The sequence below is a fragment of the Phyllobates terribilis genome, unplaced genomic scaffold (genome assembly GCF_046119375.1).
Source record: "Phyllobates terribilis strain yellow unplaced genomic scaffold, ASM4611937v1 Scaffold_7__3_contigs__length_470593459, whole genome shotgun sequence".
In the NCBI taxonomy this organism is placed as follows: Eukaryota; Metazoa; Chordata; class Amphibia; order Anura; family Dendrobatidae; genus Phyllobates; species Phyllobates terribilis.
In genome coordinates this window covers 258,404,604-258,417,118 of record NW_027362767.1, presented here as the reverse complement: position 1 = coordinate 258,417,118, position 12,515 = coordinate 258,404,604, and the positions used below count along the sequence as shown (strand labels likewise).

The window sequence follows — 12,515 nt, the reverse complement described above, 5'->3', positions numbered from 1 at the left end:
TGGAGAGCAATTATTCCATTGGAGATTGGGAACTGCTTGCCATCAAATTGGCGCTGGAGGAGTGGCGGTTGTTACTGGAGGGGGTCTTACATCCAGTGGTTGTCTACACAGACCACAAAAATCTCGCCTACTTGCAGTCCGCTCAACGACTTAATCCTCGTCAGGCCAGATGGTCGTTGTTCTTTGCTTCAACTTCTCTCTTCACTTCTGTCCGGCTGATAAGAATATCAAGGCAGATGCGCTCTCCCGATCATTCCTGTCTACTGATCAAGAGGAGGAACTTCAACACATCATTGAGCCCTCCAGAATAATGACTGTCGCTCCGTTTGATCTGTCTCACCTTCCTCCTGGTAAGACTTTTTTAGCGGCTTCGGATAGGAAGAGGGTCTTATTCTGGGGTCATTCGTCTAAACTAGCAGGTCATGCCGGTCAGAGGAAGACGCTTCTGCTAATTTCCCGACATTATTGGTGGCCGACCTTAAGCAAGGACATTGCGGATTTCGTCTCTGCCTGCTCTTCCTGTGCCAGAAACAAGACACCCAGACAACTTCCAACTGGTCGACTTCTTCCGCTACCAGTACTTTCAGCTCCGTGGCAACATATTGAGATGGATTTCATCACAGATCTCCCTGTTTCGGCTGGTTGTACTGTCATTTGGGTGGTTGCTGACCGCTTCTCCAAGATGGCCCATTTCATTCCCTTGCCGGGTCTTCCTTCTGCGCCAGTGCTTGCTAAAGACTTCATCCTTCACATCTTCCGTCTTCACTGCCTACCTCTTCATATCATCTCAGATAGAGGAGTTCAGTTTACTTCACGCTTCTGGAGAGCCACGTGCAAGCTGCTGAATGTCGCATTGGATTTCTCATCGGCCTATCATCCACAGTCCAATGGCCAGGTCGAGAGTATCAATCATATCGTCACTAGCTTCCTGCGGCACTTCAGTAACGCTCACCATAGCGACTGGGTGGAACTTATGCCTTGGGCCGAGTTTTCTTACAATAACCATGTGAGTGAATCCTCCGCCAAATCGCCGTTTTTTGTGGTGTACGGACAGCACCCCAATATTCCGTTTCCTGTCTCTACTTCCGTTGACAATCCTGCTGCGGAGTCTCTCACCAAAGACTTTTCTGCACTTTGGGAAGACACTAAATCTGAACTGTTGCAGTCCTCTGAGCGGATGAAGAGACACGTCAACAAGAGACGCCTGGATCCACCTCTATTCCGTCCGGGGGATAAGGTCTGGTTATCTTCCAGGTATGTCCGCCTCAAGATGCCCTCTTACAAGTTGGGTCCGCGGTTCATCTGTCCTTTCGAGATTCTGAGTCAAATCAATCTGGTGGCGTACAAGTTGAAACTCCCTGCCTCGTTACGGATCCCCAATTCCTTTCATGTGTCTCTGCTCAAACCGGTAGTCCTCAATTCCTTCTCTGACGATCCAGGTACTACTCCTGCTCCAGTCTCCGCAGAGGACGTCTTTGAGGTAGAGAACATTCTGGTTACCAAGAGGGTAAGAGGAAAGACTTTCTTTCTTGTGGATTGGAGGAGATTTGGTCCTGAGGAGAGGTCATGGGAGCCCAGGGAGAACATTGATGCTCCTCTTCTTCTGGAAAAATTTCTTGCGGGCTTGAAGAAGAGGGGACATAAGGGAGGGGGTACTGTAGCGTCCGGCGTCTCTGCCTCCTGCCCGGCAGAGACGTTGATCCCCTTGCCACCGCGGCTTGGCGTCCTCCGCTCCCCTTCCTGCTCACGCTGTGCTGGCCCGGGGTGCGCGCAGATCCCCGGGCACTGTGCTTAGGGCGCGCACCCACTTCCTGCTTCTTAAAGGGGCTGCGCGTGCCGTCCTAAAATGTCCACGGCCAATGGCCGGAGGACACCTGTTATTTAAGGCACCTCCCCCAAGATGGAGGTGCCTGTGCAATGTTGTAGTTTGTGTGCTAACACTTTCAGTGCTGCCTGCCAGTCTGTCTATCAGCCGCGCCCGCTAGCCTGTCCATCAGCCGTGCACGCCAGCCTGTCTATCAGCCATGCCCGCAAGCCTGTCTATCAGCCGTGCCCACCTGCCTGTCTATCAGCCGTGCCCACCTGCCTGTCTATCAGCCGTGCCCGCCAGCCTGTCTATCAGCCGTGCCCACCAGCCGAGCCTGCCCATCTGCCTTCCTACCAGCTGTGCTCATCTGCCAGCCCATCAGCCGTGCCAGTCAGCTTCAGCTGAAAGACCCATGGGAGTCGCCTGCTCTCACACAAGGTCGGTCCCAAAGTGGCACCTGGCCCACCTTCCCGGTCCCTCATTGGTTCACGGAGTCGACTAAGCCGCCGTGTAGCCAGGGTCGGTCCGGGTAGGCCCTTAGTCACGCACCTCTGGTCCCTCCTTGTACCACGGCACAGTGGTTCCACCATCCGGACCCGTAACAGAATCGAGAAGAGAATGATTGCTCCAGAGGTAAAATCTCATGTTGGCTAAGAAATCCCTACAACTTCTACACCACCCAACCTTGGTTCTACTCAAAACCAACTCTAGATTGTCCTCAAGAAAACCAAACTGAGGGTCATTATCTCCAAAGGTAGGAATGGAGAAGCCCTTAGTCCACCTATGGTTCTATCATGAAGAATCAAAAAGATTATCAAAAGGCGCATGGTGGCTCCAGGGGCAAAATCCAATTTTGGCTAAGAAGGAACCATCTCTTCTACACAACCATGGTCCTATAATAAAGGAGTATGGTGACTCCAGGGACAGAAGCCATGTTGGCTAAAAGTCCCCATATCTTTTACACCACCCACCTTGGTTTCACCCAAATCCAACTTCAGAATGTTCTCAAGAAAACCAAGCTGAGTATCATTATCTGCAAGGTAGGAATGAAGAAATCCCTGATTGAACTATGGTCCTATCATCAGGTCAGATTACCATAGCACAAGCGGCAGACCCCCATGATAAAGGCAGGGGCTGCATAGGTGCGAAATACTGATGCGACAGCCACCCCCTCATGAATTGGCAGATATGTGAGTGAAGGCAGGGGCTGCACAGGTGCGACATACTGATGCGACAGCCACCCCCCTCCTTGAATTGGCAGATATGTGAGTGGCTGTACATCTTGCTTGTGCTTTGGTAATCTGACCTGGTGTTTGTAAGGCTGTTTTTTTCTGTGATGTTTTTTGATTTTTTGTCTTTTTCTGTGAGCTGTATGGTCCTATCATGAAGGAGTATGGTGGCTCTGAGGGTAGAATCCCAAGTTGGCTAAGAAGATCCTTGGTTTCACCCAAACATGATATCCAATTTAATGGTCACCTTATTGGGGATCACTTACTTGGGCAATCCTGATGTGTGTCACATTGCTCTGCTTCACTGCTCTTGCCAGTACATATCCCGCCACAAAAAGGCGCTGGGTTGTTGCATTTTCTACTTCTCATCATTTGCCCTTTGCCACAAGTAAAAGAACATCTTAACCATGATGTTCACACGGACCAATCCCCCATCACTGAACAATACAGATTTTTGTTAGGCAATGGAATCAGACAGTATCACACATAAAAGGCTTAGAAACACCAGCTCAGCAAAAACTATCATATATGATATACTTAAAGTGTCTTGCGAAAGTATTCACCCCGTTGGCATTTTTCTTGTTTTTCTAGCTCAGAATCTGGAATTTCACTGCTATTTTTAAGGGTTTGCATCAGTTCATGTAAAGAACATGCTACAACTGTGAACATTTCGTTTTCTATTTATTGTGAAGCAAACAACCAATAGGGAAAAATAACTGAAAACTTCAGTGTTCATAACTATTCACCCCCCTAAAGTCAGTACTTTGTAGAGCCTCCTTTTGTGGCAATTACAGCTGCAAGTCGCTATTGGATAAGTCTCTATGAGCTTTCCACATCTTGCCACAGGGATTTTTGCCCATTCCTGAAGGCAAAACTGCTCCATCTCCTTGAAGGTAGATGGTTTCCTCTGGTGAACAGCAACCTTCAAGTCTGACCACAGATTCTCAATTGGATTAATGACTGGACTTTGACTAGGCCATTCCAAAACATTTAAACATTTCCCCTTAAACCACTTGAGTGTTGCTTTAGCATTATGCTTTGGGTCATTGTCTTGTTGGAAGGTGAACCTCCATCCCAGTCTCAAATCACTGACAGACTAGAACAAGTTTTGCTAAAAGAAATATCCTTGTATTTCGCACCTTCCATCTTCCCCTTGACTCGGACCATTTTCCCTCTACCTGCTGCTGAACAACATCCCACAGCATGATACTGCCACCAACATGTTTCATTGTGGGGATGGTGTTCTTGGGGTGGTGAGCTGTGTTTGTTTGGCACCAGATACTGCATTTATTTTGGTGGGCAAAAAATTCAATTTTGGTCTCATCTAACCACAGCACCTTCCTCAATACATTTGGGGAGTCTCGCACATGTCTTTTGGCAAACTCAAAAAGAGCCTTACAATTTTTGTGTGTAAGTAAAGGCTTTTTTTGCCTACTCGTCCATAAAGGCTACCTCTATGGAGTGTATGGCTTAGTGTGGTCATATGGTCAGATACTCCAGTCTCTGCTTGGGAGCTCTGCAGCTCCTTCGGGGTTTTCTTTGGTCTCTGTGCTGCCTCTCTGATTAATGCCCTCCTTGCCCGGGCTGAGAGTTTTGCTGGGTGGCCTTCTTTTGGCAGGTTTGTTTTAGTACCATGTTCTTTCCATTTGATGATAATGGATTTGATGGTGCTCCGGGGGATCATCAGAGATTGGGATATTTTTTTAGAAGCCCAACTGTCACTCTGTATGTTAAGACTGTGGGCGCTAACCAGGTCCCTAGAACTAGGGGCGCCCTAGTCTATCCCTGTCCCCGGATTGCTCCTAAAAATGGAGATGCCAGGTTCACGTACCTTGCTATGCTCATATATCAACCCTTATCTTTCCCCTCCCCCACCCAGGGAGGTGCGAAGCCGACGTGTATATGATTACACTAACAGACAAACAAGTGAAGACGGACAGGGATAAATTAAAATAACTATTATACAAAATACACTCACCAAACAACAGAGTGGAACACAGGGGAGTTAAAGGAAGAAACCAAATAGGAGAGGATGAGGATGTGCACATAAACAAAACTCCAAGCAACAATCTCCTGAACAAATCTCCAAATGCCAACTCCGACCACAAACTACACCTCCAACTCCTAAATAGGCAGTAAGAACTAACACTGGCAATCCCTAAGTGCCTGAGGCGACTATATAGAGCAGAGGGGAGTGGCCAACACTGAACAGCTGAGCTAATCCAAGTAGGAAAGCTGCAGGAGCTTCAACTGAACAGATTAACCCTTGCACTGGAAAAAAAACTGCACTGTTAAAGCTCCTGGAGCTTTCCTACTTGGATTGTCTCAGCTGTTCAGTGTTGGCCACTTCCCTCTGCTATATATCCTATATATATAGAGTGTCTGTTTGAACCAGCAGTGGACACCACGTTCAGCACGTCCTAGCTGACCCAGGGGATAAAACGCAATCTGATATCTTTTTAATTGGACAATAGGCACATTGAGGTAGGTCTAATATAGACCGAAACATTTGTGAACCTTTATTGTTGGATTGCATATTAAATCATTTATTTAATTTCATCTACTCTGAGTGTCAAGTTTTCTTACGTATCATTGAAAAGGATTGGATTCTACTTGTGCACCATTATACAGTAGTGCTGTGGTCATATCTATATTTGCCCTGAATGAAACCCCAGTTTCCCTGGAGGCGGCCTTGTCTCTGGTGTTCCGTGTGGACCCCCATCTTCCCCAGAGACATAAAGAGACACCCCAATTTTTGGGGGCACTAGAGGCAAGGGAACCTATGGCTGAGTCACCAGAGAAACATATACAGTTGGGGAGGACAACTAATTTTATTGGTCCTACTGCAGTTCGGCGTGAAGGGGGAGTGTGTTTTTTTCTGTGGTGGAAAGGGTAATTTTGTGGGTACTTGTCCTTCTATACATAACCGCAAACAGCTGCTGGAAAACAAAGGAGACCAGGTTGCGGGGAGGTTAGCGACCTGTATGTATATATTTCCTCTTTGTCACAATTGTTTTCACCGGCCGAGATCCATTTTGGCAAAAGTAAGGTGGTTATTTCAGCCTTTCTGGACAGTGGGACGGGGTTTAATCTGATTTATGCCAGGTTCGTCCAGGACCAGGGTCTCATACCACATAAACTGAGTAGACCTATACCCATAATCGCCACAGACTCCGCACCCTTGAGCCAGGGGTATTTTACTCAGGTCGTTTGAGTGATACATCTGCAGGTAGGAGCCATGCACTTAGAATCTATAGATTGTTATGTGTTAGAGGGCTTGCCGTCTCCTGTGGATCTTGGACCAACTTGGCTTTTTTTGGCAAGGTTTTGTGAGTATTGTCAAGGACACTGCTTGGGCACCCGGTTAGCCAGGGTGGATATCCAGTCTCTGCTAGAATACCCGTCTGACTTCGGGGATGTGTTTTCGAAACAGGGGTGTCAAGAATTCCCTCTCCATTGTCCTTATGACTGCGCCGTTAATCTTATTCCTGAGGCCAAGCTACCTAAGAGCAGGTTATATAATATCTCTGGTCCGGAGAGACAGGCCATGAAGGACTATATTGCAGAAAGTCTGGCAATGGGCCATATAAGACCTTCCTCATCTCCTGTTGTAGCAGGTTTTTTCTTTGTTTAGAAAACCTGCCTAGATTTCCGCAAACTTAATTTGATCATGGTCCGGGATCCATATCCTCTCCCTCTCATTCCGGACAACTTTCGTGAAACCAAACATCACGATCTACTGGCCCATCTGTGTTGCAGTATCCCCGTGACACCAACCCTGACTTGTTCTTCTTAACAACTTTGTCCCTGACTTGTTTGGAGATCTCCTTGGTCTTCATGGTGTTGTTTGGAGATCTCCTTGGTCTTCATGGTGTTGTTTGGAGAGCTCCTTGGTCTTCATGGTGTTGTTTGGAGATCTCCTTGGTCTTCATGGTGTTGTTTGGAGGTCTCCTTGGTCTTCATGGTGTTGTTTGGAGATCTCCTTGGTCTTCATGGTGTTTGGCTAGTGGCGCCTCTTGTTAATGGTGTTGCAGCCTCTGTGGCCTTTCAGAAAAGGTAAAGTGTATATACTGACAGACCATGTGACATTAGATTGCACACAGGTGGACGTCCTGTCACTAAGCATGAGACTTATGAAGGGAATTGCTTGCACCAGGAATTTTTATGGGCTTCATAGCAAAAGGGATGAATACATATGCACATGACAATTTTTAGCCATTTGATCCCAAAAATTTAATTTCTGCCTATATTTTTCTCACTTCACCAACTTAGACTATTTAGTGCTGATGCATCACACACAAATCGGATTACAAAAGTATTTAAACACAGGTTGTAATGTAACAAAATAGGTAAAAAGCCAATGGGGTGAATACTTTCACAAGTCACTGTATATACACCAGCTCATTGCTACTTTATCCCCAGAGAGAATTGTACATGAACTATGATAATATATACAGTATACACATAGTCACCTGCGCAGCATTATTGTAAAGTGCAGGACCTGACTTCCAGAGCTTCTCCCTGACAATGTCCTTGTCCTACACAGGTTCTTTGTCTCTGCTGAACACCTTCTTTACATGACACAGAACAAGGGCTCCAGGGCCCCACTCCGACCACCCAGCAGAGCTGCAAAATATATGCAAAAATATAACTACTATAATACTGCCCCCTATGTACAAGAATATAACTACTATAATATTGCCCCCTATGTACAAGAATATAACTACTATAATACTGCTCCCTATGTACAAGAATATAACTACTATAATACTGCCCCCTATCTACAAGAATATAACTACTATAATACTGCCCCCTATGTACAAGAATATAAGTACTATAATACAGCCCCCTATGTACAAGAATATAAGTACTGTAATACTGCCCCCTATGTACAAGAATAGAACTACCATAATACTGCTCCCTATGTACAAGAATATAACTACTATAATACTGCCCCCTATGTACAAGAATATAACCACTATAATACTGCTCCCTATGTACAAGAATATAAGTACTATAATACTGCTCCCTATGTACAAGAATATAACTACTATAATACAGCCCCCTATGTACAAGAATATAACTACTATAATACTACCCCCTATGTACAAGACTATAAGTAATATAATACTGCCCCCTATGTACAAGAATATAACTACTAGAATACTGCCCCCTATGTACAAGACTATAAGTAATATAATACTGCCCCCTATGTACAAGAATATAACTACTATAATACTGCCCCTATGTACAAGAATATAACTACTATAATACTGCACCCTATGTACAAGAATATAACTACTATAATACTGCTCCTATGTACAAGAATATAACTACTATAATACTGCTCCTATGTACAAGAATATACTGTAACTACTATAATACTGCCCCCTATGTACAAGAATATACTATAATACTGCTCCTATGTACAAGAATATAACTACTATAATACTGCCCCTATGTACAAGAATATACAGTAAGTACTATAATACTGCTCCTACGTACAAGAATATAACTACTATAATACTGCCCCTATGTACAAGAATATAACTACTGTAATACTGCTCCTACATACAAGAATATAACTACTATAATACTGCTCCTATGTACAAGTATATAACTACTATAATACTGCTCCTATGTACAAGAATATAACTACTATAATACTGCTCCTACATACAAGAATATAACTACTATAATACTGCTCCTATGTACAAGAATATAACTACTATAATACTGCCCCCTATGTGCAAGAATATAACTACTATAATACTGCCCCTATGTACAAGAATATAGCTACTATAATACTGCTCTTATGTACAAGAATATAGCTACTATAATACTGCCCCTATGTACAAAAATATAACTACTATAATACTGCTCTTACGTACAAGACTATAACTACTATAATACTGCCCCTATGTACAAGAATATAACTACTATAATACTGCTCCTACGTACAAGACTATAACTACTATAATACTGCCCCTATGTACAAGAATATAACTACTATAATACTGCTCCTATGTACAAGAATATAACTACTATAATACTGCTCCTACGTATAAGAATATAACTACTATAATACTGCCCCCTATGTGCAAGAATATAACTACTATAATACTGCCCCCTATGTACAAGAATATAACTACTATAATACTGCCTGCTATGTACAAGAATATAACTACTATAATACTGCTCCTATGTACAAGAATATAACTACTATAATACTGCTCCTATGTACAAGAATATAACTACTATAATACTGCCCCCTATGTACAAGAATATAACTGCTATAATACTGCCCCTATGTACAAGAATATAACTACTATAATACAGCCCTTATGCACAAGAATATAACTACTATAATACTGCTCCTACGTACAAGACTATAACTACTATAATACTGCTCCTATGTACAAGAATATAACTACTATAATACTACCTCCTATGTACAAAAATATAACTACTATAATACTGCCCCCTATGTACAAGAATATAACTACTATAATACTGCTCCTACGTACAAGAATATAACTACTTTAATACTGTCCCTATGTACAAGAATATAACTACTATAATACCGCCTTCTAGTACAGATGTGGTCCCTGTGGCAGCAGAGGGTTTCCTGGCATTCAGACTGGGGGTCCCCCTTGAAGCCATATTTGCTGCTCAGGCAGCAGTCTATTTGTGGGATTTTGTCCCCCAGAAAATCATCGCACTGTAGAGTTTTCTCATTGAATTCAGCAAGCAGAAGACGTTGTATGATTCTACAGATATGTGGATGATAGGGATGGTAGTTATGGGTGCACAGTGTTCTGACCTAACACTCCTCACAGCTGAGGTTTTGTTACAGTGTATCACATCTGTCCCCTTTCTGACAATATATGCATGGAGTCTGGACTGACTCTTCTCTGAGAAGAATGACATCAGTCTTCTGCCCCTGGATCCAAAGTTCACTGTCAGCAAGCAGAAATGTGGCAAATTGTGAGCAATTGAAACACAAAGTACATTAATAAGTTGCAGAACTTTTCATTATATGGAGATTTTTTTTATAACTAAAGCAATTGCTTAACATGCAATTCCCTGGTGTAGACATAGAGGGTTAGCGTTACCGGCAGCTTGTGCAGAGAACAGTCCTGCTGCACCAAATATAAGAAGGAGGGGATGGGGCGACATTTTCCGGGATGCAGCGGGGCGCGGTTCTCCAGCTGTTCATTGGTCTCTATATTTTTTTTTTTACTGTTGTAAGTGGTTGAGACTTTTTTTGTGCCCATTCTTCTGACATAAGGGTCTCGGTGCCAGCCCCTGCCACCAACCACCATTTATACCCCCAACGGCCCCCTCCCCACCCCTTCCTTGGCTCCGCACACAATGCCTGCAGCTTCCGTAATATTAGCTGCTTGAGCTTAATCCCTATATCTATATGTATGTGTTATTGTGGATGCAGATTTACTATGGTGAGGCTGGCGTACAAAGGTGGCATAGAAAGCGAGCGGGTAAATGAGGGCATTTCCTGGAGACAACATGCGAATACTTTACAGCTATAGACATTATTCTTTATACACCCGGAAATAAGAATAAATTAGGGATCTGCAGGCGCTGGTACATGCCCACCTGTGCCCATGGTTAGAAAAGGTTAGTGGCATCACCCTTACGCCAATCAACCTAACAACATGGGGATAGGACTATACTCCAAGCACATCCAAAGCTGCGCATGCTGTATGGGGCCATTGCTGCTCCACTGCCTCTGCAGGTTAGGGTTGGGGTTAGGGTGGGTCACATACCTGAGACTGAACCCAACTGCACCTGGGTCCTGTGTTTTTTCAGTATTATAAATGGTTGGTGGGGATCCTGTTACAAATCCAGGAGCTCTGACACAACCAGCAGAATTTTGAATGCAGCTTTGGATGTAACTAGAGGATATCACCTGCTTTGCAATCTGTAGATGCCCATGGATTTACAGCTGGGTATCAACAAGTGATGTGACTGCAGTGGGCTCCATTGTGGCCACTGACCTGCTTCCCTAGGCCCCCCTGACAAATGCTGCCACGGCACACAGGTGTATACAGCTCCCAGTGCATTCAATACTAGCTGTACGCATCCATGTGCATTAGCGCCCTCTAGAGGTGGCTGCAGGCAGCAAGTATTCTAGCAATATCAGAAGTCGGAAAATTCTGCTCCCCTATACATATATATATACTCAGCACTCCATATTAGGATGGAGGGAGCGAAGTTTGTTAAAGGCACAGTACATCTAGAGCCCATTCTTAGTTTTGCTGTGTGCCGCCCTTTATCTTCCGCACGCCTGCGATTCCCGTCTCTTCGGGACGATTTTACACTCCATCTTCTCCTCCATCTTGGCATCTCTCCATTGATGAGATTACATTTCACTTGAGGATTTCCTGCTCTTCCGGATTATTCAAAGGGGTTGTCCCAATTTAGCAAGTGATAACTTAGCAGCTGAAAACTTGCTGATCGCTGGTGGCCCCCCTGCTGAGTTGTTCCCCACCAATGCCAAAAACAAAGCTCTAAAGCAGTGTTTCCCAAACCCCATCCTCACGGCCCCCCACAGGTCATGTTTTCAGGATCTCCTTAGTCAGCAGGAGGAGGGAAAGTCCTCAACAGGGTTTTCCTTACTTTTTGGTTAAAAATAACTTTTGCAATTGGGTTTTATTGAAAATTTTGCGCCATTTTCCTTCTATAGCCATCACAGTTTATTGCTGGCAGCAGAATGAGTCAACTGAGGATCTATCGGTAAGCTCGCTCTGATGGTCCAACTGATAAGTTTTAGCTCCCCTCTCCTATTCCGATACCTTCAAGACACCAAGCGTGGACTCCACTCACTCCATACAAATCACGTTGCCTTGATTTATGGGGAAGAAGCTACCAACAAGATGGCAGCCAGGTAATTGGAGGAGATATGATTTACGATGAGGATACCCAACCTGAAGATAGTCTGGAAAAGAAACCAAACACAGCAGAGTGTGTCAGACATGGTGACCTCAGAATTATCAATGATCTAAGGCTTTGAGACCTTCAGAAGACGCAGTGAGTCTCAAGGATGAAGCTTGACAGAGGCCAATAATATAAAAAAGGCTCTTCAAAAAAGGTCCAAGATAAGAAAAATTTACATCTACTGACCCTTTAAGGACCAGCAGTTAGAAATGCTTATTTATTTAATTAATTAATTCACTTATATAGCGCCATTAATTCCACAGGGCTATTATCACCAGTGTAACACAGGGTTATGTCACCTGGCAGGACTGGCCGCCCGTCACCATCACTGATTGCTGTCATGACCTGATTTTCGGGGGTCCTTTTTTCTGACAAAACCTAGAAAAATGTTCTGATTGCAACTCTCAGAAATACCAGCAGATGGTGCTAGGACCGCCAGTGAAACATGTGAACCATTACTTTCTTAACCGCTTATAGGTGACATATCGAGAGGTGCGGTTCGTGCGGAGGCACAGCTTTCC

At 44.3% G+C, this 12,515-nt stretch overlaps 1 pseudogene; it reads right to left on the bottom strand.

Moving 5' to 3' along the window:
- LOC141155491 (properdin-like) overlaps positions 1 to 10,215 on the bottom strand; it is a 28,842-nt pseudogene extending 18,627 nt beyond the window's left edge.
- Positions 10,216 to 12,515: the final 2,300 nt, after the last annotated feature.